This window comes from Rhinoderma darwinii, unplaced genomic scaffold (assembly GCF_050947455.1).
Source record: "Rhinoderma darwinii isolate aRhiDar2 unplaced genomic scaffold, aRhiDar2.hap1 Scaffold_934, whole genome shotgun sequence".
Classification (NCBI taxonomy): domain Eukaryota; kingdom Metazoa; phylum Chordata; class Amphibia; order Anura; family Rhinodermatidae; genus Rhinoderma; species Rhinoderma darwinii.
The window spans coordinates 20,656-48,593 of NW_027464508.1; the positions used below are offsets into that span (position 1 = coordinate 20,656).

Genomic DNA, 27,938 nt, shown 5'->3' on the forward strand with positions numbered 1-27,938 from the left:
TACTCCACTCCACTATTTGACTGTTGTGCTGCATCAATCAATCAATCAATCAATCAATCAATCAATCAATCAATCAATCAATCAATCAATCAGTGGCTGGCTCAGGTGCAGCTCTTTAACTTACCTAAAAGGGAGGGCGGAGAGAAGACAAGGAAGGTGAATGAGGTGTTCCAATGTGAAATGCCGGAAACACAGAAACACAGACGACACACAACAAGAGGTGGCAATCTATTCATTAATTGCATTTAATCAATGAGCTCATTATCACTCATGCATTGTCCAACAGGTGTTGAAATAATGGGATTAAAAGGGGAGATCCCTTCAGAAAGACAGAAACAATAGCAAAGACAAAAAACACTTTTGGAATCTGCTTTTAGTCAACACATAAGGAAAGGGTGCACCGGTCCTGGAAATACTGCAATACCAGGTCAATGCGTGGAGTGGACAGAGCAAGCTCTATTTCCATCTCCCTGTTCTAAAAATCCATTTAATATATGGTCCCCAGATAGGGGACGTATCAGATATTAAACTGATAAGAACAGATACTACACTTGATCTTAGCCAAAAGGCCGAGAAGCGATAACCCGAACGGGCCGCGCGTTGCCCGAGCCTGCCCGATACTGCTGTTCAGCCCTTGCAGCGATTCAGCCTACTTCTAGGCAATTCCATGGGGCCCTGCAGGCTCACACACTCACAGCTACACGGGAGGTGAATAAAGGCCGGAGAGGAAGCCAGACAGGATTTGCTTCTTTTGCTTGCACCACAATGCAGTGCTGAAAGAGGAGGAATCTACATAAAAACGCCTTCCTGGCAACGCCCAAATGCCCTGCTGCCATGCAGATAAACACTGGCAGCGGCAGCAAGTGCATGCCCACAGCCACCCCTTGTTCCTTCACACCTTGTATCAGCTGTAATCCAGTCCAGTCCAGTGCTGCCTGCTGAGCAGCACTGACCAACACTGCCTGGGCCCAGGCTTTTATCTCTGAGGCCCCATTATGATGTCAGAAAGCTGGCTCTGGAATCCTGAGGGCTCCACTATGACACGTGCAAAGTTCCGTCTGAACTTTATATAAGACGGTGAGGCTCAGTCAGTCACTCAGTGTTGCCTGAGAGGGCAACACTGCAACAGCCGGCCGCCAGGCTGTCTTTTTTTTGCACAGCTAGTTGCCTCCAGGAGGCCACAAGAGGGAGACAAGGGACTGCAAAATGGAAAATAGGCATCCACCAACTTTACAGACAACTTCTCCTTGCTCCTACAACCTCCATCCTTGCACAGTTTGTTATTCTTCTAGGTAACATAGTAACAAATCCAAATTGCTGCTCTCTTTGTAGGCAAGCAAGGCTTTGTTGCAACTGCAATTCTTACTTCTTCTTGAAATGTAGGGACGACAGTACATTCCATCACATCCATCTAGTGTACACAGGTAGGTCCATTGTGGCGGGCAGGCGAGCGGGTGGGCTGCTTTATTGGCTGTTTGCTGTTCCCCTACTCCACTCCACTATTTGACTGTTGTGCTGCATCAATCAATCAATCAATCAATCAATCAATCAATCAATCAATCAATCAGTGGCTGGCTCAGGTGCAGCTCTTTAACTTACCTAAAAGGGAGGGTGGAGAGAAGACAAGGAAGGTGAATGAGGTGTTCCAATGTGAAATGCCGGAAACACAGAAACACAGACGACACACAACAAGAGGTGGCAATCTATTCATTAATTGCATTTAATCAATGAGCTCATTATCACTCATGCATTGTCCAACAGGTGTTGAAATAATGGGATTAAAAGGGGAGATCCCTTCAGAAAGACAGAAACAATAGCAAAGACAAAAAACACTTTTGGAATCTGCTTTTAGTCAACACATAAGGAAAGGGTGCACCGGTCCTGGAAATACTGCAATACCAGGTCAATGCGTGGAGTGGACAGAGCAAGCTCTATTTCCATCTCCCTGTTCTAAAAATCCATTTAATATATGGTCCCCAGATAGGGGACGTATCAGATATTAAACTGATAAGAACAGATACTACACTTGATCTTAGCCAAAAGGCCGAGAAGCGATAACCCGAACGGGCCGCGCGTTGCCCGAGCCTGCCCGATACTGCTGTTCAGCCCTTGCAGCGATTCAGCCTACTTCTAGGCAATTCCATGGGGCCCTGCAGGCTCACACACTCACAGCTACACGGGAGGTGAATAAAGGACGGAGAGGAAGCCAGACAGGATTTGCTTCTTTTGCTTGCACCACAATGCAGTGCTGAAAGAGGAGGAATCTACATAAAAACGCCTTCCTGGCAACGCCCAAATGCCCTGCTGCCATGCAGATAAACACTGGCAGCGGCAGCAAGTGCATGCCCACAGCCACCCCTTGTTCCTTCACACCTTGTATCAGCTGTAATCCAGTCCAGTCCAGTGCTGCCTGCTGAGCAGCACTGACCAACACTGCCTGGGCCCAGGCTTTTATCTCTGAGGCCCCATTATGATGTCAGAAAGCTGGCTCTGGAATCCTGAGGGCTCCACTATGACACGTGCAAAGTTCCGTCTGAACTTTATATAAGACGGTGAGGCTCAGTCAGTCACTCAGTGTTGCCTGAGAGGGCAACACTGCAACAGCCGGCCGCCAGGCTGTCTTTTTTTTGCACAGCTAGTTGCCTCCAGGAGGCCACAAGAGGGAGACAAGGGACTGCAAAATGGAAAATAGGCATCCACCAACTTTACAGACAACTTCTCCTTGCTCCTACAACCTCCATCCTTGCACAGTTTGTTATTCTTCTAGGTAACATAGTAACAAATCCAAATTGCTGCTCTCTTTGTAGGCAAGCAAGGCTTTGTTGCAACTGCAATTCTTACTTCTTCTTGAAATGTAGGGACGACAGTACATTCCATCACATCCATCTAGTGTACACAGGTAGGTCCATTGTGGCGGGCAGGCGAGCGGGCGGGCTGCTTTATTGGCTGTTTGCTGTTCCCCTACTCCACTCCACTATTTGACTGTTGTGCTGCATCAATCAATCAATCAATCAATCAATCAATCAATCAATCAATCAATCAATCAATCAATCAATCAATCAGTGGCTGGCTCAGGTGCAGCTCTTTAACTTACCTAAAAGGGAGGGCGGAGAGAAGACAAGGAAGGTGAATGAGGTGTTCCAATGTGAAATGCCGGAAACACAGAAACACAGACGACACACAACAAGAGGTGGCAATCTATTCATTAATTGCATTTAATCAATGAGCTCATTATCACTCATGCATTGTCCAACAGGTGTTGAAATAATGGGATTAAAAGGGGAGATCCCTTCAGAAAGACAGAAACAATAGCAAAGACAAAAAACACTTTTGGAATCTGCTTTTAGTCAACACATAAGGAAAGGGTGCACCGGTCCTGGAAATACTGCAATACCAGGTCAATGCGTGGAGTGGACAGAGCAAGCTCTATTTCCATCTCCCTGTTCTAAAAATCCATTTAATATATGGTCCCCAGATAGGGGACGTATCAGATATTAAACTGATAAGAACAGATACTACACTTGATCTTAGCCAAAAGGCCGAGAAGCGATAACCCGAACGGGCCGCGCGTTGCCCGAGCCTGCCCGATACTGCTGTTCAGCCCTTGCAGCGATTCAGCCTACTTCTAGGCAATTCCATGGGGCCCTGCAGGCTCACACACTCACAGCTACACGGGAGGTGAATAAAGGCCGGAGAGGAAGCCAGACAGGATTTGCTTCTTTTGCTTGCACCACAATGCAGTGCTGAAAGAGGAGGAATCTACATAAAAACGCCTTCCTGGCAACGCCCAAATGCCCTGCTGCCATGCAGATAAACACTGGCAGCGGCAGCAAGTGCATGCCCACAGCCACCCCTTGTTCCTTCACACCTTGTATCAGCTGTAATCCAGTCCAGTCCAGTGCTGCCTGCTGAGCAGCACTGACCAACACTGCCTGGGCCCAGGCTTTTATCTCTGAGGCCCCATTATGATGTCAGAAAGCTGGCTCTGGAATCCTGAGGGCTCCACTATGACACGTGCAAAGTTCCGTCTGAACTTTATATAAGACGGTGAGGCTCAGTCAGTCACTCAGTGTTGCCTGAGAGGGCAACACTGCAACAGCCGGCCGCCAGGCTGTCTTTTTTTTGCACAGCTAGTTGCCTCCAGGAGGCCACAAGAGGGAGACAAGGGACTGCAAAATGGAAAATAGGCATCCACCAACTTTACAGACAACTTCTCCTTGCTCCTACAACCTCCATCCTTGCACAGTTTGTTATTCTTCTAGGTAACATAGTAACAAATCCAAATTGCTGCTCTCTTTGTAGGCAAGCAAGGCTTTGTTGCAACTGCAATTCTTACTTCTTCTTGAAATGTAGGGACGACAGTACATTCCATCACATCCATCTAGTGTACACAGGTAGGTCCATTGTGGCGGGCAGGCGAGCGGGCGGGCTGCTTTATTGGCTGTTTGCTGTTCCCCTACTCCACTCCACTATTTAACTGTTGTGCTGCATCAATCAATCAATCAATCAATCAATCAATCAATCAATCAATCAATCAATCAGTGGCTGGCTCAGGTGCAGCTCTTTAACTTACCTAAAAGGGAGGGCGGAGAGAAGACAAGGAAGGTGAATGAGGTGTTCCAATGTGAAATGCCGGAAACACAGAAACACAGACGACACACAACAAGAGGTGGCAATCTATTCATTAATTGCATTTAATCAATGAGCTCATTATCACTCATGCATTGTCCAACAGGTGTTGAAATAATGGGATTAAAAGGGGAGATCCCTTCAGAAAGACAGAAACAATAGCAAAGACAAAAAACACTTTTGGAATCTGCTTTTAGTCAACACATAAGGAAAGGGTGCACCGGTCCTGGAAATACTGCAATACCAGGTCAATGCGTGGAGTGGACAGAGCAAGCTCTATTTCCATCTCCCTGTTCTAAAAATCCATTTAATATATGGTCCCCAGATAGGGGACGTATCAGATATTAAACTGATAAGAACAGATACTACACTTGATCTTAGCCAAAAGGCCGAGAAGCGATAACCCGAACGGGCCGCGCGTTGCCCGAGCCTGCCCGATACTGCTGTTCAGCCCTTGCAGCGATTCAGCCTACTTCTAGGCAATTCCATGGGGCCCTGCAGGCTCACACACTCACAGCTACACGGGAGGTGAATAAAGGCCGGAGAGGAAGCCAGACAGGATTTGCTTCTTTTGCTTGCACCACAATGCAGTGCTGAAAGAGGAGGAATCTACATAAAAACGCCTTCCTGGCAACGCCCAAATGCCCTGCTGCCATGCAGATAAACACTGGCAGCGGCAGCAAGTGCATGCCCACAGCCACCCCTTGTTCCTTCACACCTTGTATCAGCTGTAATCCAGTCCAGTCCAGTGCTGCCTGCTGAGCAGCACTGACCAACACTGCCTGGGCCCAGGCTTTTATCTCTGAGGCCCCATTATGATGTCAGAAAGCTGGCTCTGGAATCCTGAGGGCTCCACTATGACACGTGCAAAGTTCCGTCTGAACTTTATATAAGACGGTGAGGCTCAGTCAGTCACTCAGTGTTGCCTGAGAGGGCAACACTGCAACAGCCGGCCGCCAGGCTGTCTTTTTTTTGCACAGCTAGTTGCCTCCAGGAGGCCACAAGAGGGAGACAAGGGACTGCAAAATGGAAAATAGGCATCCACCAACTTTACAGACAACTTCTCCTTGCTCCTACAACCTCCATCCTTGCACAGTTTGTTATTCTTCTAGGTAACATAGTAACAAATCCAAATTGCTGCTCTCTTTGTAGGCAAGCAAGGCTTTGTTGCAACTGCAATTCTTACTTCTTCTTGAAATGTAGGGACGACAGTACATTCCATCACATCCATCTAGTGTACACAGGTAGGTCCATTGTGGCGGGCAGGCGAGCGGGCGGGCTGCTTTATTGGCTGTTTGCTGTTCCCCTACTCCACTCCACTATTTGACTGTTGTGCTGCATCAATCAATCAATCAATCAATCAATCAATCAATCAATCAATCAATCAATCAATCAGTGGCTGGCTCAGGTGCAGCTCTTTAACTTACCTAAAAGGGAGGGCGGAGAGAAGACAAGGAAGGTGAATGAGGTGTTCCAATGTGAAATGCCGGAAACACAGAAACACAGACGACACACAACAAGAGGTGGCAATCTATTCATTAATTGCATTTAATCAATGAGCTCATTATCACTCATGCATTGTCCAACAGGTGTTGAAATAATGGGATTAAAAGGGGAGATCCCTTCAGAAAGACAGAAACAATAGCAAAGACAAAAAACACTTTTGGAATCTGCTTTTAGTCAACACATAAGGAAAGGGTGCACCGGTCCTGGAAATACTGCAATACCAGGTCAATGCGTGGAGTGGACAGAGCAAGCTCTATTTCCATCTCCCTGTTCTAAAAATCCATTTAATATATGGTCCCCAGATAGGGGACGTATCAGATATTAAACTGATAAGAACAGATACTACACTTGATCTTAGCCAAAAGGCCGAGAAGCGATAACCCGAACGGGCCGCGCGTTGCCCGAGCCTGCCCGATACTGCTGTTCAGCCCTTGCAGCGATTCAGCCTACTTCTAGGCAATTCCATGGGGCCCTGCAGGCTCACACACTCACAGCTACACGGGAGGTGAATAAAGGCCGGAGAGGAAGCCAGACAGGATTTGCTTCTTTTGCTTGCACCACAATGCAGTGCTGAAAGAGGAGGAATCTACATAAAAACGCCTTCCTGGCAACGCCCAAATGCCCTGCTGCCATGCAGATAAACACTGGCAGCGGCAGCAAGTGCATGCCCACAGCCACCCCTTGTTCCTTCACACCTTGTATCAGCTGTAATCCAGTCCAGTCCAGTGCTGCCTGCTGAGCAGCACTGACCAACACTGCCTGGGCCCAGGCTTTTATCTCTGAGGCCCCATTATGATGTCAGAAAGCTGGCTCTGGAATCCTGAGGGCTCCACTATGACACGTGCAAAGTTCCGTCTGAACTTTATATAAGACGGTGAGGCTCAGTCAGTCACTCAGTGTTGCCTGAGAGGGCAACACTGCAACAGCCGGCCGCCAGGCTGTCTTTTTTTTGCACAGCTAGTTGCCTCCAGGAGGCCACAAGAGGGAGACAAGGGACTGCAAAATGGAAAATAGGCATCCACCAACTTTACAGACAACTTCTCCTTGCTCCTACAACCTCCATCCTTGCACAGTTTGTTATTCTTCTAGGTAACATAGTAACAAATCCAAATTGCTGCTCTCTTTGTAGGCAAGCAAGGCTTTGTTGCAACTGCAATTCTTACTTCTTCTTGAAATGTAGGGACGACAGTACATTCCATCACATCCATCTAGTGTACACAGGTAGGTCCATTGTGGCGGGCAGGCGAGCGGGCGGGCTGCTTTATTGGCTGTTTGCTGTTCCCCTACTCCACTCCACTATTTGACTGTTGTGCTGCATCAATCAATCAATCAATCAATCAATCAATCAATCAATCAATCAATCAATCAATCAATCAGTGGCTGGCTCAGGTGCAGCTCTTTAACTTACCTAAAAGGGAGGGCGGAGAGAAGACAAGGAAGGTGAATGAGGTGTTCCAATGTGAAATGCCGGAAACACAGAAACACAGACGACACACAACAAGAGGTGGCAATCTATTCATTAATTGCATTTAATCAATGAGCTCATTATCACTCATGCATTGTCCAACAGGTGTTGAAATAATGGGATTAAAAGGGGAGATCCCTTCAGAAAGACAGAAACAATAGCAAAGACAAAAAACACTTTTGGAATCTGCTTTTAGTCAACACATAAGGAAAGGGTGCACCGGTCCTGGAAATACTGCAATACCAGGTCAATGCGTGGAGTGGACAGAGCAAGCTCTATTTCCATCTCCCTGTTCTAAAAATCCATTTAATATATGGTCCCCAGATAGGGGACGTATCAGATATTAAACTGATAAGAACAGATACTACACTTGATCTTAGCCAAAAGGCCGAGAAGCGATAACCCGAACGGGCCGCGCGTTGCCCGAGCCTGCCCGATACTGCTGTTCAGCCCTTGCAGCGATTCAGCCTACTTCTAGGCAATTCCATGGGGCCCTGCAGGCTCACACACTCACAGCTACACGGGAGGTGAATAAAGGCCGGAGAGGAAGCCAGACAGGATTTGCTTCTTTTGCTTGCACCACAATGCAGTGCTGAAAGAGGAGGAATCTACATAAAAACGCCTTCCTGGCAACGCCCAAATGCCCTGCTGCCATGCAGATAAACACTGGCAGCGGCAGCAAGTGCATGCCCACAGCCACCCCTTGTTCCTTCACACCTTGTATCAGCTGTAATCCAGTCCAGTCCAGTGCTGCCTGCTGAGCAGCACTGACCAACACTGCCTGGGCCCAGGCTTTTATCTCTGAGGCCCCATTATGATGTCAGAAAGCTGGCTCTGGAATCCTGAGGGCTCCACTATGACACGTGCAAAGTTCCGTCTGAACTTTATATAAGACGGTGAGGCTCAGTCAGTCACTCAGTGTTGCCTGAGAGGGCAACACTGCAACAGCCGGCCGCCAGGCTGTCTTTTTTTTGCACAGCTAGTTGCCTCCAGGAGGCCACAAGAGGGAGACAAGGGACTGCAAAATGGAAAATAGGCATCCACCAACTTTACAGACAACTTCTCCTTGCTCCTACAACCTCCATCCTTGCACAGTTTGTTATTCTTCTAGGTAACATAGTAACAAATCCAAATTGCTGCTCTCTTTGTAGGCAAGCAAGGCTTTGTTGCAACTGCAATTCTTACTTCTTCTTGAAATGTAGGGACGACAGTACATTCCATCACATCCATCTAGTGTACACAGGTATGTCCATTGTGGCGGGCAGGCGAGCGGGCGGGCTGCTTTATTGGCTGTTTGCTGTTCCCCTACTCCACTCCACTATTTGACTGTTGTGCTGCATCAATCAATCAATCAATCAATCAATCAATCAATCAATCAATCAATCAATCAATCAGTGGCTGGCTCAGGTGCAGCTCTTTAACTTACCTAAAAGGGAGGGCGGAGAGAAGACAAGGAAGGTGAATGAGGTGTTCCAATGTGAAATGCCGGAAACACAGACGACACACAACAAGAGGTGGCAATCTATTCATTAATTGCATTTAATCAATGAGCTCATTATCACTCATGCATTGTCCAACAGGTGTTGAAATAATGGGATTAAAAGGGGAGATCCCTTCAGAAAGACAGAAACAATAGCAAAGACAAAAAACACTTTTGGAATCTGCTTTTAGTCAACACATAAGGAAAGGGTGCACCGGTCCTGGAAATACTGCAATACCAGGTCAATGCGTGGAGTGGACAGAGCAAGCTCTATTTCCATCTCCCTGTTCTAAAAATCCATTTAATATATGGTCCCCAGATAGGGGACGTATCAGATATTAAACTGATAAGAACAGATACTACACTTGATCTTAGCCAAAAGGCCGAGAAGCGATAACCCGAACGGGCCGCGCGTTGCCCGAGCCTGCCCGATACTGCTGTTCAGCCCTTGCAGCGATTCAGCCTACTTCTAGGCAATTCCATGGGGCCCTGCAGGCTCACACACTCACAGCTACACGGGAGGTGAATAAAGGCCGGAGAGGAAGCCAGACAGGATTTGCTTCTTTTGCTTGCACCACAATGCAGTGCTGAAAGAGGAGGAATCTACATAAAAACGCCTTCCTGGCAACGCCCAAATGCCCTGCTGCCATGCAGATAAACACTGGCAGCGGCAGCAAGTGCATGCCCACAGCCACCCCTTGTTCCTTCACACCTTGTATCAGCTGTAATCCAGTCCAGTCCAGTGCTGCCTGCTGAGCAGCACTGACCAACACTGCCTGGGCCCAGGCTTTTATCTCTGAGGCCCCATTATGATGTCAGAAAGCTGGCTCTGGAATCCTGAGGGCTCCACTATGACACGTGCAAAGTTCCGTCTGAACTTTATATAAGACGGTGAGGCTCAGTCAGTCACTCAGTGTTGCCTGAGAGGGCAACACTGCAACAGCCGGCCGCCAGGCTGTCTTTTTTTTGCACAGCTAGTTGCCTCCAGGAGGCCACAAGAGGGAGACAAGGGACTGCAAAATGGAAAATAGGCATCCACCAACTTTACAGACAACTTCTCCTTGCTCCTACAACCTCCATCCTTGCACAGTTTGTTATTCTTCTAGGTAACATAGTAACAAATCCAAATTGCTGCTCTCTTTGTAGGCAAGCAAGGCTTTGTTGCAACTGCAATTCTTACTTCTTCTTGAAATGTAGGGACGACAGTACATTCCATCACATCCATCTAGTGTACACAGGTAGGTCCATTGTGGCGGGCAGGCGAGCGGGCGGGCTGCTTTATTGGCTGTTTGCTGTTCCCCTACTCCACTCCACTATTTGACTGTTGTGCTGCATCAATCAATCAATCAATCAATCAATCAATCAATCAATCAATCAATCAATCAGTGGCTGGCTCAGGTGCAGCTCTTTAACTTACCTAAAAGGGAGGGCGGAGAGAAGACAAGGAAGGTGAATGAGGTGTTCCAATGTGAAATGCCGGAAACACAGAAACACAGACGACACACAACAAGAGGTGGCAATCTATTCATTAATTGCATTTAATCAATGAGCTCATTATCACTCATGCATTGTCCAACAGGTGTTGAAATAATGGGATTAAAAGGGGAGATCCCTTCAGAAAGACAGAAACAATAGCAAAGACAAAAAACACTTTTGGAATCTGCTTTTAGTCAACACATAAGGAAAGGGTGCACCGGTCCTGGAAATACTGCAATACCAGGTCAATGCGTGGAGTGGACAGAGCAAGCTCTATTTCCATCTCCCTGTTCTAAAAATCCATTTAATATATGGTCCCCAGATAGGGGACGTATCAGATATTAAACTGATAAGAACAGATACTACACTTGATCTTAGCCAAAAGGCCGAGAAGCGATAACCCGAACGGGCCGCGCGTTGCCCGAGCCTGCCCGATACTGCTGTTCAGCCCTTGCAGCGATTCAGCCTACTTCTAGGCAATTCCATGGGGCCCTGCAGGCTCACACACTCACAGCTACACGGGAGGTGAATAAAGGCCGGAGAGGAAGCCAGACAGGATTTGCTTCTTTTGCTTGCACCACAATGCAGTGCTGAAAGAGGAGGAATCTACATAAAAACGCCTTCCTGGCAACGCCCAAATGCCCTGCTGCCATGCAGATAAACACTGGCAGCGGCAGCAAGTGCATGCCCACAGCCACCCCTTGTTCCTTCACACCTTGTATCAGCTGTAATCCAGTCCAGTCCAGTGCTGCCTGCTGAGCAGCACTGACCAACACTGCCTGGGCCCAGGCTTTTATCTCTGAGGCCCCATTATGATGTCAGAAAGCTGGCTCTGGAATCCTGAGGGCTCCACTATGACACGTGCAAAGTTCCGTCTGAACTTTATATAAGACGGTGAGGCTCAGTCAGTCACTCAGTGTTGCCTGAGAGGGCAACACTGCAACAGCCGGCCGCCAGGCTGTCTTTTTTTTGCACAGCTAGTTGCCTCCAGGAGGCCACAAGAGGGAGACAAGGGACTGCAAAATGGAAAATAGGCATCCACCAACTTTACAGACAACTTCTCCTTGCTCCTACAACCTCCATCCTTGCACAGTTTGTTATTCTTCTAGGTAACATAGTAACAAATCCAAATTGCTGCTCTCTTTGTAGGCAAGCAAGGCTTTGTTGCAACTGCAATTCTTACTTCTTCTTGAAATGTAGGGACGACAGTACATTCCATCACATCCATCTAGTGTACACAGGTATGTCCATTGTGGCGGGCAGGCGAGCGGGCGGGCTGCTTTATTGGCTGTTTGCTGTTCCCCTACTCCACTCCACTATTTGACTGTTGTGCTGCATCAATCAATCAATCAATCAATCAATCAATCAATCAATCAATCAATCAATCAATCAGTGGCTGGCTCAGGTGCAGCTCTTTAACTTACCTAAAAGGGAGGGCGGAGAGAAGACAAGGAAGGTGAATGAGGTGTTCCAATGTGAAATGCCGGAAACACAGACGACACACAACAAGAGGTGGCAATCTATTCATTAATTGCATTTAATCAATGAGCTCATTATCACTCATGCATTGTCCAACAGGTGTTGAAATAATGGGATTAAAAGGGGAGATCCCTTCAGAAAGACAGAAACAATAGCAAAGACAAAAAACACTTTTGGAATCTGCTTTTAGTCAACACATAAGGAAAGGGTGCACCGGTCCTGGAAATACTGCAATACCAGGTCAATGCGTGGAGTGGACAGAGCAAGCTCTATTTCCATCTCCCTGTTCTAAAAATCCATTTAATATATGGTCCCCAGATAGGGGACGTATCAGATATTAAACTGATAAGAACAGATACTACACTTGATCTTAGCCAAAAGGCCGAGAAGCGATAACCCGAACGGGCCGCGCGTTGCCCGAGCCTGCCCGATACTGCTGTTCAGCCCTTGCAGCGATTCAGCCTACTTCTAGGCAATTCCATGGGGCCCTGCAGGCTCACACACTCACAGCTACACGGGAGGTGAATAAAGGCCGGAGAGGAAGCCAGACAGGATTTGCTTCTTTTGCTTGCACCACAATGCAGTGCTGAAAGAGGAGGAATCTACATAAAAACGCCTTCCTGGCAACGCCCAAATGCCCTGCTGCCATGCAGATAAACACTGGCAGCGGCAGCAAGTGCATGCCCACAGCCACCCCTTGTTCCTTCACACCTTGTATCAGCTGTAATCCAGTCCAGTCCAGTGCTGCCTGCTGAGCAGCACTGACCAACACTGCCTGGGCCCAGGCTTTTATCTCTGAGGCCCCATTATGATGTCAGAAAGCTGGCTCTGGAATCCTGAGGGCTCCACTATGACACGTGCAAAGTTCCGTCTGAACTTTATATAAGACGGTGAGGCTCAGTCAGTCACTCAGTGTTGCCTGAGAGGGCAACACTGCAACAGCCGGCCGCCAGGCTGTCTTTTTTTTGCACAGCTAGTTGCCTCCAGGAGGCCACAAGAGGGAGACAAGGGACTGCAAAATGGAAAATAGGCATCCACCAACTTTACAGACAACTTCTCCTTGCTCCTACAACCTCCATCCTTGCACAGTTTGTTATTCTTCTAGGTAACATAGTAACAAATCCAAATTGCTGCTCTCTTTGTAGGCAAGCAAGGCTTTGTTGCAACTGCAATTCTTACTTCTTCTTGAAATGTAGGGACGACAGTACATTCCATCACATCCATCTAGTGTACACAGGTAGGTCCATTGTGGCGGGCAGGCGAGCGGGCGGGCTGCTTTATTGGCTGTTTGCTGTTCCCCTACTCCACTCCACTATTTGACTGTTGTGCTGCATCAATCAATCAATCAATCAATCAATCAATCAATCAATCAATCAATCAATCAATCAATCAATCAGTGGCTGGCTCAGGTGCAGCTCTTTAACTTACCTAAAAGGGAGGGCGGAGAGAAGACAAGGAAGGTGAATGAGGTGTTCCAATGTGAAATGCCGGAAACACAGAAACACAGACGACACACAACAAGAGGTGGCAATCTATTCATTAATTGCATTTAATCAATGAGCTCATTATCACTCATGCATTGTCCAACAGGTGTTGAAATAATGGGATTAAAAGGGGAGATCCCTTCAGAAAGACAGAAACAATAGCAAAGACAAAAAACACTTTTGGAATCTGCTTTTAGTCAACACATAAGGAAAGGGTGCACCGGTCCTGGAAATACTGCAATACCAGGTCAATGCGTGGAGTGGACAGAGCAAGCTCTATTTCCATCTCCCTGTTCTAAAAATCCATTTAATATATGGTCCCCAGATAGGGGACGTATCAGATATTAAACTGATAAGAACAGATACTACACTTGATCTTAGCCAAAAGGCCGAGAAGCGATAACCCGAACGGGCCGCGCGTTGCCCGAGCCTGCCCGATACTGCTGTTCAGCCCTTGCAGCGATTCAGCCTACTTCTAGGCAATTCCATGGGGCCCTGCAGGCTCACACACTCACAGCTACACGGGAGGTGAATAAAGGCCGGAGAGGAAGCCAGACAGGATTTGCTTCTTTTGCTTGCACCACAATGCAGTGCTGAAAGAGGAGGAATCTACATAAAAACGCCTTCCTGGCAACGCCCAAATGCCCTGCTGCCATGCAGATAAACACTGGCAGCGGCAGCAAGTGCATGCCCACAGCCACCCCTTGTTCCTTCACACCTTGTATCAGCTGTAATCCAGTCCAGTCCAGTGCTGCCTGCTGAGCAGCACTGACCAACACTGCCTGGGCCCAGGCTTTTATCTCTGAGGCCCCATTATGATGTCAGAAAGCTGGCTCTGGAATCCTGAGGGCTCCACTATGACACGTGCAAAGTTCCGTCTGAACTTTATATAAGACGGTGAGGCTCAGTCAGTCACTCAGTGTTGCCTGAGAGGGCAACACTGCAACAGCCGGCCGCCAGGCTGTCTTTTTTTTGCACAGCTAGTTGCCTCCAGGAGGCCACAAGAGGGAGACAAGGGACTGCAAAATGGAAAATAGGCATCCACCAACTTTACAGACAACTTCTCCTTGCTCCTACAACCTCCATCCTTGCACAGTTTGTTATTCTTCTAGGTAACATAGTAACAAATCCAAATTGCTGCTCTCTTTGTAGGCAAGCAAGGCTTTGTTGCAACTGCAATTCTTACTTCTTCTTGAAATGTAGGGACGACAGTACATTCCATCACATCCATCTAGTGTACACAGGTAGGTCCATTGTGGCGGGCAGGCGAGCGGGCGGGCTGCTTTATTGGCTGTTTGCTGTTCCCCTACTCCACTCCACTATTTGACTGTTGTGCTGCATCAATCAATCAATCAATCAATCAATCAATCAATCAATCAATCAATCAATCAATCAGTGGCTGGCTCAGGTGCAGCTCTTTAACTTACCTAAAAGGGAGGGCGGAGAGAAGACAAGGAAGGTGAATGAGGTGTTCCAATGTGAAATGCCGGAAACACAGAAACACAGACGACACACAACAAGAGGTGGCAATCTATTCATTAATTGCATTTAATCAATGAGCTCATTATCACTCATGCATTGTCCAACAGGTGTTGAAATAATGGGATTAAAAGGGGAGATCCCTTCAGAAAGACAGAAACAATAGCAAAGACAAAAAACACTTTTGGAATCTGCTTTTAGTCAACACATAAGGAAAGGGTGCACCGGTCCTGGAAATACTGCAATACCAGGTCAATGCGTGGAGTGGACAGAGCAAGCTCTATTTCCATCTCCCTGTTCTAAAAATCCATTTAATATATGGTCCCCAGATAGGGGACGTATCAGATATTAAACTGATAAGAACAGATACTACACTTGATCTTAGCCAAAAGGCCGAGAAGCGATAACCCGAACGGGCCGCGCGTTGCCCGAGCCTGCCCGATACTGCTGTTCAGCCCTTGCAGCGATTCAGCCTACTTCTAGGCAATTCCATGGGGCCCTGCAGGCTCACACACTCACAGCTACACGGGAGGTGAATAAAGGCCGGAGAGGAAGCCAGACAGGATTTGCTTCTTTTGCTTGCACCACAATGCAGTGCTGAAAGAGGAGGAATCTACATAAAAACGCCTTCCTGGCAACGCCCAAATGCCCTGCTGCCATGCAGATAAACACTGGCAGCGGCAGCAAGTGCATGCCCACAGCCACCCCTTGTTCCTTCACACCTTGTATCAGCTGTAATCCAGTCCAGTCCAGTGCTGCCTGCTGAGCAGCACTGACCAACACTGCCTGGGCCCAGGCTTTTATCTCTGAGGCCCCATTATGATGTCAGAAAGCTGGCTCTGGAATCCTGAGGGCTCCACTATGACACGTGCAAAGTTCCGTCTGAACTTTATATAAGACGGTGAGGCTCAGTCAGTCACTCAGTGTTGCCTGAGAGGGCAACACTGCAACAGCCGGCCGCCAGGCTGTCTTTTTTTTGCACAGCTAGTTGCCTCCAGGAGGCCACAAGAGGGAGACAAGGGACTGCAAAATGGAAAATAGCCATCCACCAACTTTACAGACAACTTCTCCTTGCTCCTACAACCTCCATCCTTGCACAGTTTGTTATTCTTCTAGGTAACATAGTAACAAATCCAAATTGCTGCTCTCTTTGTAGGCAAGCAAGGCTTTGTTGCAACTGCAATTCTTACTTCTTCTTGAAATGTAGGGACGACAGTACATTCCATCACATCCATCTAGTGTACACAGGTAGGTCCATTGTGGCGGGCAGGCGAGCGGGCGGGCTGCTTTATTGGCTGTTTGCTGTTCCCCTACTCCACTCCACTATTTGACTGTTGTGCTGCATCAATCAATCAATCAATCAATCAATCAATCAATCAATCAATCAGTGGCTGGCTCAGGTGCAGCTCTTTAACTTACCTAAAAGGGCGGAGAGAAGACAAGGAAGGTGAATGAGGTGTTCCAATGTGAAATGCCGGAAACACAGAAACACAGACGACACACAACAAGAGGTGGCAATCTATTCATTAATTGCATTTAATCAATGAGCTCATTATCACTCATGCATTGTCCAACAGGTGTTGAAATAATGGGATTAAAAGGGGAGATCCCTTCAGAAAGACAGAAACAATAGCAAAGACAAAAAACACTTTTGGAATCTGCTTTTAGTCAACACATAAGGAAAGGGTGCACCGGTCCTGGAAATACTGCAATACCAGGTCAATGCGTGGAGTGGACAGAGCAAGCTCTATTTCCATCTCCCTGTTCTAAAAATCCATTTAATATATGGTCCCCAGATAGGGGACGTATCAGATATTAAACTGATAAGAACAGATACTACACTTGATCTTAGCCAAAAGGCCGAGAAGCGATAACCCGAACGGGCCGCGCGTTGCCCGAGCCTGCCCGATACTGCTGTTCAGCCCTTGCAGCGATTCAGCCTACTTCTAGGCAATTCCATGGGGCCCTGCAGGCTCACACACTCACAGCTACACGGGAGGTGAATAAAGGCCGGAGAGGAAGCCAGACAGGATTTGCTTCTTTTGCTTGCACCACAATGCAGTGCTGAAAGAGGAGGAATCTACATAAAAACGCCTTCCTGGCAACGCCCAAATGCCCTGCTGCCATGCAGATAAACACTGGCAGCGGCAGCAAGTGCATGCCCACAGCCACCCCTTGTTCCTTCACACCTTGTATCAGCTGTAATCCAGTCCAGTCCAGTGCTGCCTGCTGAGCAGCACTGACCAACACTGCCTGGGCCCAGGCTTTTATCTCTGAGGCCCCATTATGATGTCAGAAAGCTGGCTCTGGAATCCTGAGGGCTCCACTATGACACGTGCAAAGTTCCGTCTGAACTTTATATAAGACGGTGAGGCTCAGTCAGTCACTCAGTGTTGCCTGAGAGGGCAACACTGCAACAGCCGGCCGCCAGGCTGTCTTTTTTTTGCACAGCTAGTTGCCTCCAGGAGGCCACAAGAGGGAGACAAGGGACTGCAAAATGGAAAATAGGCATCCACCAACTTTACAGACAACTTCTCCTTGCTCCTACAACCTCCATCCTTGCACAGTTTGTTATTCTTCTAGGTAACATAGTAACAAATCCAAATTGCTGCTCTCTTTGTAGGCAAGCAAGGCTTTGTTGCAACTGCAATTCTTACTTCTTCTTGAAATGTAGGGACGACAGTACATTCCATCACATCCATCTAGTGTACACAGGTAGGTCCATTGTGGCGGGCAGGCGAGCGGGCGGGCTGCTTTATTGGCTGTTTGCTGTTCCCCTACTCCACTCCACTATTTGACTGTTGTGCTGCATCAATCAATCAATCAATCAATCAATCAATCAATCAATCAATCAATCAATCAATCAGTGGCTGGCTCAGGTGCAGCTCTTTAACTTACCTAAAAGGGAGGGCGGAGAGAAGACAAGGAAGGTGAATGAGGTGTTCCAATGTGAAATGCCGGAAACACAGAAACACAGACGACACACAACAAGAGGTGGCAATCTATTCATTAATTGCATTTAATCAATGAGCTCATTATCACTCATGCATTGTCCAACAGGTGTTGAAATAATGGGATTAAAAGGGGAGATCCCTTCAGAAAGACAGAAACAATAGCAAAGACAAAAAACACTTTTGGAATCTGCTTTTAGTCAACACATAAGGAAAGGGTGCACCGGTCCTGGAAATACTGCAATACCAGGTCAATGCGTGGAGTGGACAGAGCAAGCTCTATTTCCATCTCCCTGTTCTAAAAATCCATTTAATATATGGTCCCCAGATAGGGGACGTATCAGATATTAAACTGATAAGAACAGATACTACACTTGATCTTAGCCAAAAGGCCGAGAAGCGATAACCCGAACGGGCCGCGCGTTGCCCGAGCCTGCCCGATACTGCTGTTCAGCCCTTGCAGCGATTCAGCCTACTTCTAGGCAATTCCATGGGGCCCTGCAGGCTCACACACTCACAGCTACACGGGAGGTGAATAAAGGCCGGAGAGGAAGCCAGACAGGATTTGCTTCTTTTGCTTGCACCACAATGCAGTGCTGAAAGAGGAGGAATCTACATAAAAACGCCTTCCTGGCAACGCCCAAATGCCCTGCTGCCATGCAGATAAACACTGGCAGCGGCAGCAAGTGCATGCCCACAGCCACCCCTTGTTCCTTCACACCTTGTATCAGCTGTAATCCAGTCCAGTCCAGTGCTGCCTGCTGAGCAGCACTGACCAACACTGCCTGGGCCCAGGCTTTTATCTCTGAGGCCCCATTATGATGTCAGAAAGCTGGCTCTGGAATCCTGAGGGCTCCACTATGACACGTGCAAAGTTCCGTCTGAACTTTATATAAGACGGTGAGGCTCAGTCAGTCACTCAGTGTTGCCTGAGAGGGCAACACTGCAACAGCCGGCCGCCAGGCTGTCTTTTTTTTGCACAGCTAGTTGCCTCCAGGAGGCCACAAGAGGGAGACAAGGGACTGCAAAATGGAAAATAGGCATCCACCAACTTTACAGACAACTTCTCCTTGCTCCTACAACCTCCATCCTTGCACAGTTTGTTATTCTTCTAGGTAACATAGTAACAAATCCAAATTGCTGCTCTCTTTGTAGGCAAGCAAGGCTTTGTTGCAACTGCAATTCTTACTTCTTCTTGAAATGTAGGGACGACAGTACATTCCATCACATCCATCTAGTGTACACAGGTAGGTCCATTGTGGCGGGCAGGCGAGCGGGCGGGCTGCTTTATTGGCTGTTTGCTGTTCCCCTACTCCACTCCACTATTTGACTGTTGTGCTGCATCAATCAATCAATCAATCAATCAATCAATCAATCAATCAATCAATCAATCAATCAATCAATCAATCAATCAGTGGCTGGCTCAGGTGCAGCTCTTTAACTTACCTAAAAGGGAGGGCGGAGAGAAGACAAGGAAGGTGAATGAGGTGTTCCAATGTGAAATGCCGGAAACACAGAAACACAGACGACACACAACAAGAGGTGGCAATCTATTCATTAATTGCATTTAATCAATGAGCTCATTATCACTCATGCATTGTCCAACAGGTGTTGAAATAATGGGATTAAAAGGGGAGATCCCTTCAGAAAGACAGAAACAATAGCAAAGACAAAAAACACTTTTGGAATCTGCTTTTAGTCAACACATAAGGAAAGGGTGCACCGGTCCTGGAAATACTGCAATACCAGGTCAATGCGTGGAGTGGACAGAGCAAGCTCTATTTCCATCTCCCTGTTCTAAAAATCCATTTAATATATGGTCCCCAGATAGGGGACGTATCAGATATTAAACTGATAAGAACAGATACTACACTTGATCTTAGCCAAAAGGCCGAGAAGCGATAACCCGAACGGGCCGCGCGTTGCCCGAGCCTGCCCGATACTGCTGTTCAGCCCTTGCAGCGATTCAGCCTACTTCTAGGCAATTCCATGGGGCCCTGCAGGCTCACACACTCACAGCTACACGGGAGGTGAATAAAGGCCGGAGAGGAAGCCAGACAGGATTTGCTTCTTTTGCTTGCACCACAATGCAGTGCTGAAAGAGGAGGAATCTACATAAAAACGCCTTCCTGGCAACGCCCAAATGCCCTGCTGCCATGCAGATAAACACTGGCAGCGGCAGCAAGTGCATGCCCACAGCCACCCCTTGTTCCTTCACACCTTGTATCAGCTGTAATCCAGTCCAGTCCAGTGCTGCCTGCTGAGCAGCACTGACCAACACTGCCTGGGCCCAGGCTTTTATCTCTGAGGCCCCATTATGATGTCAGAAAGCTGGCTCTGGAATCCTGAGGGCTCCACTATGACACGTGCAAAGTTCCGTCTGAACTTTATATAAGACGGTGAGGCTCAGTCAGTCACTCAGTGTTGCCTGAGAGGGCAACACTGCAACAGCCGGCCGCCAGGCTGTCTTTTTTTTGCACAGCTAGTTGCCTCCAGGAGGCCACAAGAGGGAGACAAGGGACTGCAAAATGGAAAATAGGCATCCACCAACTTTACAGACAACTTCTCCTTGCTCCTACAACCTCCATCCTTGCACAGTTTGTTATTCTTCTAGGTAACATAGTAACAAATCCAAATTGCTGCTCTCTTTGTAGGCAAGCAAGGCTTTGTTGCAACTGCAATTCTTACTTCTTCTTGAAATGTAGGGACGACAGTACATTCCATCACATCCATCTAGTGTACACAGGTAGGTCCATTGTGGCGGGCAGGCGAGCGGGCGGGCTGCTTTATTGGCTGTTTGCTGTTCCCCTACTCCACTCCACTATTTGACTGTTGTGCTGCATCAATCAATCAATCAATCAATCAATCAATCAATCAATCAATCAATCAATCAATCAATCAGTGGCTGGCTCAGGTGCAGCTCTTTAACTTACCTAAAAGGGAGGGCGGAGAGAAGACAAGGAAGGTGAATGAGGTGTTCCAATGTGAAATGCCGGAAACACAGAAACACAGACGACACACAACAAGAGGTGGCAATCTATTCATTAATTGCATTTAATCAATGAGCTCATTATCACTCATGCATTGTCCAACAGGTGTTGAAATAATGGGATTAAAAGGGGAGATCCCTTCAGAAAGACAGAAACAATAGCAAAGACAAAAAACACTTTTGGAATCTGCTTTTAGTCAACACATAAGGAAAGGGTGCACCGGTCCTGGAAATACTGCAATACCAGGTCAATGCGTGGAGTGGACAGAGCAAGCTCTATTTCCATCTCCCTGTTCTAAAAATCCATTTAATATATGGTCCCCAGATAGGGGACGTATCAGATATTAAACTGATAAGAACAGATACTACACTTGATCTTAGCCAAAAGGCCGAGAAGCGATAACCCGAACGGGCCGCGCGTTGCCCGAGCCTGCCCGATACTGCTGTTCAGCCCTTGCAGCGATTCAGCCTACTTCTAGGCAATTCCATGGGGCCCTGCAGGCTCACACACTCACAGCTACACGGGAGGTGAATAAAGGCCGGAGAGGAAGCCAGACAGGATTTGCTTCTTTTGCTTGCACCACAATGCAGTGCTGAAAGAGGAGGAATCTACATAAAAACGCCTTCCTGGCAACGCCCAAATGCCCTGCTGCCATGCAGATAAACACTGGCAGCGGCAGCAAGTGCATGCCCACAGCCACCCCTTGTTCCTTCACACCTTGTATCAGCTGTAATCCAGTCCAGTCCAGTGCTGCCTGCTGAGCAGCACTGACCAACACTGCCTGGGCCCAGGCTTTTATCTCTGAGGCCCCATTATGATGTCAGAAAGCTGGCTCTGGAATCCTGAGGGCTCCACTATGACACGTGCAAAGTTCCGTCTGAACTTTATATAAGACGGTGAGGCTCAGTCAGTCACTCAGTGTTGCCTGAGAGGGCAACACTGCAACAGCCGGCTGCCAGGCTGTCTTTTTTTTGCACAGCTAGTTGCCTCCAGGAGGCCACAAGAGGGAGACAAGGGACTGCAAAATGGAAAATAGGCATCCACCAACTTTACAGACAACTTCTCCTTGCTCCTACAACCTCCATCCTTGCACAGTTTGTTATTCTTCTAGGTAACATAGTAACAAATCCAAATTGCTGCTCTCTTTGTAGGCAAGCAAGGCTTTGTTGCAACTGCAATTCTTACTTCTTCTTGAAATGTAGGGACGACAGTACATTCCATCACATCCATCTAGTGTACACAGGTAGGTCCATTGTGGCGGGCAGGCGAGCGGGCGGGCTGCTTTATTGGCTGTTTGCTGTTCCCCTACTCCACTCCACTATTTGACTGTTGTGCTGCATCAATCAATCAATCAATCAATCAATCAATCAATCAATCAATCAGTGGCTGGCTCAGGTGCAGCTCTTTAACTTACCTAAAAGGGAGGGCGGAGAGAAGACAAGGAAGGTGAATGAGGTGTTCCAATGTGAAATGCCGGAAACACAGAAACACAGACGACACACAACAAGAGGTGGCAATCTATTCATTAATTGCATTTAATCAATGAGCTCATTATCACTCATGCATTGTCCAACAGGTGTTGAAATAATGGGATTAAAAGGGGAGATCCCTTCAGAAAGACAGAAACAATAGCAAAGACAAAAAACACTTTTGGAATCTGCTTTTAGTCAACACATAAGGAAAGGGTGCACCGGTCCTGGAAATACTGCAATACCAGGTCAATGCGTGGAGTGGACAGAGCAAGCTCTATTTCCATCTCCCTGTTCTAAAAATCCATTTAATATATGGTCCCCAGATAGGGGACGTATCAGATATTAAACTGATAAGAACAGATACTACACTTGATCTTAGCCAAAAGGCCGAGAAGCGATAACCCGAACGGGCCGCGCGTTGCCCGAGCCTGCCCGATACTGCTGTTCAGCCCTTGCAGCGATTCAGCCTACTTCTAGGCAATTCCATGGGGCCCTGCAGGCTCACACACTCACAGCTACACGGGAGGTGAATAAAGGCCGGAGAGGAAGCCAGACAGGATTTGCTTCTTTTGCTTGCACCACAATGCAGTGCTGAAAGAGGAGGAATCTACATAAAAACGCCTTCCTGGCAACGCCCAAATGCCCTGCTGCCATGCAGATAAACACTGGCAGCGGCAGCAAGTGCATGCCCACAGCCACCCCTTGTTCCTTCACACCTTGTATCAGCTGTAATCCAGTCCAGTCCAGTGCTGCCTGCTGAGCAGCACTGACCAACACTGCCTGGGCCCAGGCTTTTATCTCTGAGGCCCCATTATGATGTCAGAAAGCTGGCTCTGGAATCCTGAGGGCTCCACTATGACACGTGCAAAGTTCCGTCTGAACTTTATATAAGACGGTGAGGCTCAGTCAGTCACTCAGTGTTGCCTGAGAGGGCAACACTGCAACAGCCGGCCGCCAGGCTGTCTTTTTTTTGCACAGCTAGTTGCCTCCAGGAGGCCACAAGAGGGAGACAAGGGACTGCAAAATGGAAAATAGGCATCCACCAACTTTACAGACAACTTCTCCTTGCTCCTACAACCTCCATCCTTGCACAGTTTGTTATTCTTCTAGGTAACATAGTAACAAATCCAAATTGCTGCTCTCTTTGTAGGCAAGCAAGGCTTTGTTGCAACTGCAATTCTTACTTCTTCTTGAAATGTAGGGACGACAGTACATTCCATCACATCCATCTAGTGTACACAGGTAGGTCCATTGTGGCGGGCAGGCGAGCGGGCGGGCTGCTTTATTGGCTGTTTGCTGTTCCCCTACTCCACTCCACTATTTGACTGTTGTGCTGCATCAATCAATCAATCAATCAATCAATCAATCAATCAATCAATCAATCAATCAATCAATCAATCAGTGGCTGGCTCAGGTGCAGCTCTTTAACTTACCTAAAAGGGAGGGCGGAGAGAAGACAAGGAAGGTGAATGAGGTGTTCCAATGTGAAATGCCGGAAACACAGAAACACAGACGACACACAACAAGAGGTGGCAATCTATTCATTAATTGCATTTAATCAATGAGCTCATTATCACTCATGCATTGTCCAACAGGTGTTGAAATAATGGGATTAAAAGGGGAGATCCCTTCAGAAAGACAGAAACAATAGCAAAGACAAAAAACACTTTTGGAATCTGCTTTTAGTCAACACATAAGGAAAGGGTGCACCGGTCCTGGAAATACTGCAATACCAGGTCAATGCGTGGAGTGGACAGAGCAAGCTCTATTTCCATCTCCCTGTTCTAAAAATCCATTTAATATATGGTCCCCAGATAGGGGACGTATCAGATATTAAACTGATAAGAACAGATACTACACTTGATCTTAGCCAAAAGGCCGAGAAGCGATAACCCGAACGGGCCGCGCGTTGCCCGAGCCTGCCCGATACTGCTGTTCAGCCCTTGCAGCGATTCAGCCTACTTCTAGGCAATTCCATGGGGCCCTGCAGGCTCACACACTCACAGCTACACGGGAGGTGAATAAAGGCCGGAGAGGAAGCCAGACAGGATTTGCTTCTTTTGCTTGCACCACAATGCAGTGCTGAAAGAGGAGGAATCTACATAAAAACGCCTTCCTGGCAACGCCCAAATGCCCTGCTGCCATGCAGATAAACACTGGCAGCGGCAGCAAGTGCATGCCCACAGCCACCCCTTGTTCCTTCACACCTTGTATCAGCTGTAATCCAGTCCAGTCCAGTGCTGCCTGCTGAGCAGCACTGACCAACACTGCCTGGGCCCAGGCTTTTATCTCTGAGGCCCCATTATGATGTCAGAAAGCTGGCTCTGGAATCCTGAGGGCTCCACTATGACACGTGCAAAGTTCCGTCTGAACTTTATATAAGACGGTGAGGCTCAGTCAGTCACTCAGTGTTGCCTGAGAGGGCAACACTGCAACAGCCGGCCGCCAGGCTGTCTTTTTTTTGCACAGCTAGTTGCCTCCAGGAGGCCACAAGAGGGAGACAAGGGACTGCAAAATGGAAAATAGGCATCCACCAACTTTACAGACAACTTCTCCTTGCTCCTACAACCTCCATCCTTGCACAGTTTGTTATTCTTCTAGGTAACATAGTAACAAATCCAAATTGCTGCTCTCTTTGTAGGCAAGCAAGGCTTTGTTGCAACTGCAATTCTTACTTCTTCTTGAAATGTAGGGACGACAGTACATTCCATCACATCCATCTAGTGTACACAGGTAGGTCCATTGTGGCGGGCAGGCGAGCGGGCGGGCTGCTTTATTGGCTGTTTGCTGTTCCCCTACTCCACTCCACTATTTGACTGTTGTGCTGCATCAATCAATCAATCAATCAATCAATCAATCAATCAATCAATCAATCAATCAGTGGCTGGCTCAGGTGCAGCTCTTTAACTTACCTAAAAGGGAGGGCGGAGAGAAGACAAGGAAGGTGAATGAGGTGTTCCAATGTGAAATGCCGGAAACACAGAAACACAGACGACACACAACAAGAGGTGGCAATCTATTCATTAATTGCATTTAATCAATGAGCTCATTATCACTCATGCATTGTCCAACAGGTGTTGAAATAATGGGATTAAAAGGGGAGATCCCTTCAGAAAGACAGAAACAATAGCAAAGACAAAAAACACTTTTGGAATCTGCTTTTAGTCAACACATAAGGAAAGGGTGCACCGGTCCTGGAAATACTGCAATACCAGGTCAATGCGTGGAGTGGACAGAGCAAGCTCTATTTCCATCTCCCTGTTCTAAAAATCCATTTAATATATGGTCCCCAGATAGGGGACGTATCAGATATTAAACTGATAAGAACAGATACTACACTTGATCTTAGCCAAAAGGCCGAGAAGCGATAACCCGAACGGGCCGCGCGTTGCCCGAGCCTGCCCGATACTGCTGTTCAGCCCTTGCAGCGATTCAGCCTACTTCTAGGCAATTCCATGGGGCCCTGCAGGCTCACACACTCACAGCTACACGGGAGGTGAATAAAGGCCGGAGAGGAAGCCAGACAGGATTTGCTTCTTTTGCTTGCACCACAATGCAGTGCTGAAAGAGGAGGAATCTACATAAAAACGCCTTCCTGGCAACGCCCAAATGCCCTGCTGCCATGCAGATAAACACTGGCAGCGGCAGCAAGTGCATGCCCACAGCCACCCCTTGTTCCTTCACACCTTGTATCAGCTGTAATCCAGTCCAGTCCAGTGCTGCCTGCTGAGCAGCACTGACCAACACTGCCTGGGCCCAGGCTTTTATCTCTGAGGCCCCATTATGATGTCAGAAAGCTGGCTCTGGAATCCTGAGGGCTCCACTATGACACGTGCAAAGTTCCGTCTGAACTTTATATAAGACGGTGAGGCTCAGTCAGTCACTCAGTGTTGCCTGAGAGGGCAACACTGCAACAGCCGGCCGCCAGGCTGTCTTTTTTTTGCACAGCTAGTTGCCTCCAGGAGGCCACAAGAGGGAGACAAGGGACTGCAAAATGGAAAATAGGCATCCACCAACTTTACAGACAACTTCTCCTTGCTCCTACAACCTCCATCCTTGCACAGTTTGTTATTCTTCTAGGTAACATAGTAACAAATCCAAATTGCTGCTCTCTTTGTAGGCAAGCAAGGCTTTGTTGCAACTGCAATTCTTACTTCTTCTTGAAATGTAGGGACGACAGTACATTCCATCACATCCATCTAGTGTACACAGGTAGGTCCATTGTGGCGGGCAGGCGAGCGGGCGGGCTGCTTTATTGGCTGTTTGCTGTTCCCCTACTCCACTCCACTATTTGACTGTTGTGCTGCATCAATCAATCAATCAATCAATCAATCAATCAATCAATCAATCAATCAATCAATCAATCAGTGGCTGGCTCAGGTGCAGCTCTTTAACTTACCTAAAAGGGAGGGCGGAGAGAAGACAAGGAAGGTGAATGAGGTGTTCCAATGTGAAATGCCGGAAACACAGAAACACAGACGACACACAACAAGAGGTGGCAATCTATTCATTAATTGCATTTAATCAATGAGCTCATTATCACTCATGCATTGTCCAACAGGTGTTGAAATAATGGGATTAAAAGGGGAGATCCCTTCAGAAAGACAGAAACAATAGCAAAGACAAAAAACACTTTTGGAATCTGCTTTTAGTCAACACATAAGGAAAGGGTGCACCGGTCCTGGAAATACTGCAATACCAGGTCAATGCGTGGAGTGGACAGAGCAAGCTCTATTTCCATCTCCCTGTTCTAAAAATCCATTTAATATATGGTCCCCAGATAGGGGACGTATCAGATATTAAACTGATAAGAACAGATACTACACTTGATCTTAGCCAAAAGGCCGAGAAGCGATAACCCGAACGGGCCGCGCGTTGCCCGAGCCTGCCCGATACTGCTGTTCAGCCCTTGCAGCGATTCAGCCTACTTCTAGGCAATTCCATGGGGCCCTGCAGGCTCACACACTCACAGCTACACGGGAGGTGAATAAAGGCCGGAGAGGAAGCCAGACAGGATTTGCTTCTTTTGCTTGCACCACAATGCAGTGCTGAAAGAGGAGGAATCTACATAAAAACGCCTTCCTGGCAACGCCCAAATGCCCTGCTGCCATGCGGCAGCGGCAGCAAGTGCATGCCCACAGCCACCCCTTGTTCCTTCACACCTTGTATCAGCTGTAATCCAGTCCAGTCCAGTGCTGCCTGCTGAGCAGCACTGACCAACACTGCCTGGGCCCAGGCTTTTATCTCTGAGGCCCCATTATGATGTCAGAAAGCTGGCTCTGGAATCCTGAGGGCTCCACTATGACACGTGCAAAGTTCCGTCTGAACTTTATATAAGACGGTGAGGCTCAGTCAGTCACTCAGTGTTGCCTGAGAGGGCAACACTGCAACAGCCGGCCGCCAGGCTGTCTTTTTTTTGCACAGCTAGTTGCCTCCAGGAGGCCACAAGAGGGAGACAAGGGACTGCAAAATGGAAAATAGGCATCCACCAACTTTACAGACAACTTCTCCTTGCTCCTACAACCTC

At 47.7% G+C, this 27,938-nt stretch overlaps 19 non-coding genes across 19 annotated transcripts; all 19 read right to left on the minus strand.

Annotated features, from left to right (window-relative positions):
- Positions 1–390: 390 nt before the first annotated feature.
- LOC142733026 (U2 spliceosomal RNA) lies at positions 391–581 on the minus strand. The gene has a single exon (XR_012879848.1). It is a non-coding gene; the product is annotated as a U2 spliceosomal RNA (small nuclear RNA).
- A 1,284-nt stretch (positions 582–1,865) lies between these two features.
- LOC142733038 (U2 spliceosomal RNA) lies at positions 1,866–2,056 on the minus strand. The gene has a single exon (XR_012879859.1). It is a non-coding gene; the product is annotated as a U2 spliceosomal RNA (small nuclear RNA).
- Positions 2,057–3,360: 1,304 nt separating this feature from the next.
- Positions 3,361–3,551, minus strand: LOC142733042 (U2 spliceosomal RNA). The gene has a single exon (XR_012879863.1). It is a non-coding gene; the product is annotated as a U2 spliceosomal RNA (small nuclear RNA).
- Positions 3,552–4,839: 1,288 nt separating this feature from the next.
- On the minus strand, positions 4,840–5,030 carry LOC142733043 (U2 spliceosomal RNA). Its single transcript, XR_012879864.1, has one exon. It is a non-coding gene; the product is annotated as a U2 spliceosomal RNA (small nuclear RNA).
- Positions 5,031–6,322: 1,292 nt separating this feature from the next.
- LOC142733044 (U2 spliceosomal RNA) lies at positions 6,323–6,513 on the minus strand. Its single transcript, XR_012879865.1, has one exon. It is a non-coding gene; the product is annotated as a U2 spliceosomal RNA (small nuclear RNA).
- A 1,296-nt stretch (positions 6,514–7,809) lies between these two features.
- Positions 7,810–8,000, minus strand: LOC142733045 (U2 spliceosomal RNA). Its single transcript, XR_012879866.1, has one exon. It is a non-coding gene; the product is annotated as a U2 spliceosomal RNA (small nuclear RNA).
- A 1,284-nt stretch (positions 8,001–9,284) lies between these two features.
- LOC142733047 (U2 spliceosomal RNA) lies at positions 9,285–9,475 on the minus strand. The gene has a single exon (XR_012879867.1). It is a non-coding gene; the product is annotated as a U2 spliceosomal RNA (small nuclear RNA).
- A 1,288-nt stretch (positions 9,476–10,763) lies between these two features.
- On the minus strand, positions 10,764–10,954 carry LOC142733048 (U2 spliceosomal RNA). Its single transcript, XR_012879868.1, has one exon. It is a non-coding gene; the product is annotated as a U2 spliceosomal RNA (small nuclear RNA).
- Positions 10,955–12,238: 1,284 nt separating this feature from the next.
- On the minus strand, positions 12,239–12,429 carry LOC142733050 (U2 spliceosomal RNA). Its single transcript, XR_012879870.1, has one exon. It is a non-coding gene; the product is annotated as a U2 spliceosomal RNA (small nuclear RNA).
- Positions 12,430–13,729: 1,300 nt separating this feature from the next.
- On the minus strand, positions 13,730–13,920 carry LOC142733051 (U2 spliceosomal RNA). The gene has a single exon (XR_012879871.1). It is a non-coding gene; the product is annotated as a U2 spliceosomal RNA (small nuclear RNA).
- Positions 13,921–15,212: 1,292 nt separating this feature from the next.
- LOC142733052 (U2 spliceosomal RNA) lies at positions 15,213–15,403 on the minus strand. Its single transcript, XR_012879872.1, has one exon. It is a non-coding gene; the product is annotated as a U2 spliceosomal RNA (small nuclear RNA).
- A 1,276-nt stretch (positions 15,404–16,679) lies between these two features.
- LOC142733053 (U2 spliceosomal RNA) lies at positions 16,680–16,870 on the minus strand. The gene has a single exon (XR_012879873.1). It is a non-coding gene; the product is annotated as a U2 spliceosomal RNA (small nuclear RNA).
- Positions 16,871–18,162: 1,292 nt separating this feature from the next.
- Positions 18,163–18,353, minus strand: LOC142733054 (U2 spliceosomal RNA). Its single transcript, XR_012879874.1, has one exon. It is a non-coding gene; the product is annotated as a U2 spliceosomal RNA (small nuclear RNA).
- Positions 18,354–19,661: 1,308 nt separating this feature from the next.
- LOC142733055 (U2 spliceosomal RNA) lies at positions 19,662–19,852 on the minus strand. The gene has a single exon (XR_012879875.1). It is a non-coding gene; the product is annotated as a U2 spliceosomal RNA (small nuclear RNA).
- Positions 19,853–21,148: 1,296 nt separating this feature from the next.
- Positions 21,149–21,339, minus strand: LOC142733056 (U2 spliceosomal RNA). Its single transcript, XR_012879876.1, has one exon. It is a non-coding gene; the product is annotated as a U2 spliceosomal RNA (small nuclear RNA).
- A 1,280-nt stretch (positions 21,340–22,619) lies between these two features.
- On the minus strand, positions 22,620–22,810 carry LOC142733058 (U2 spliceosomal RNA). Its single transcript, XR_012879877.1, has one exon. It is a non-coding gene; the product is annotated as a U2 spliceosomal RNA (small nuclear RNA).
- A 1,300-nt stretch (positions 22,811–24,110) lies between these two features.
- LOC142733059 (U2 spliceosomal RNA) lies at positions 24,111–24,301 on the minus strand. The gene has a single exon (XR_012879878.1). It is a non-coding gene; the product is annotated as a U2 spliceosomal RNA (small nuclear RNA).
- A 1,288-nt stretch (positions 24,302–25,589) lies between these two features.
- LOC142733060 (U2 spliceosomal RNA) lies at positions 25,590–25,780 on the minus strand. The gene has a single exon (XR_012879879.1). It is a non-coding gene; the product is annotated as a U2 spliceosomal RNA (small nuclear RNA).
- A 1,296-nt stretch (positions 25,781–27,076) lies between these two features.
- On the minus strand, positions 27,077–27,267 carry LOC142733062 (U2 spliceosomal RNA). The gene has a single exon (XR_012879881.1). It is a non-coding gene; the product is annotated as a U2 spliceosomal RNA (small nuclear RNA).
- Positions 27,268–27,938: the final 671 nt, after the last annotated feature.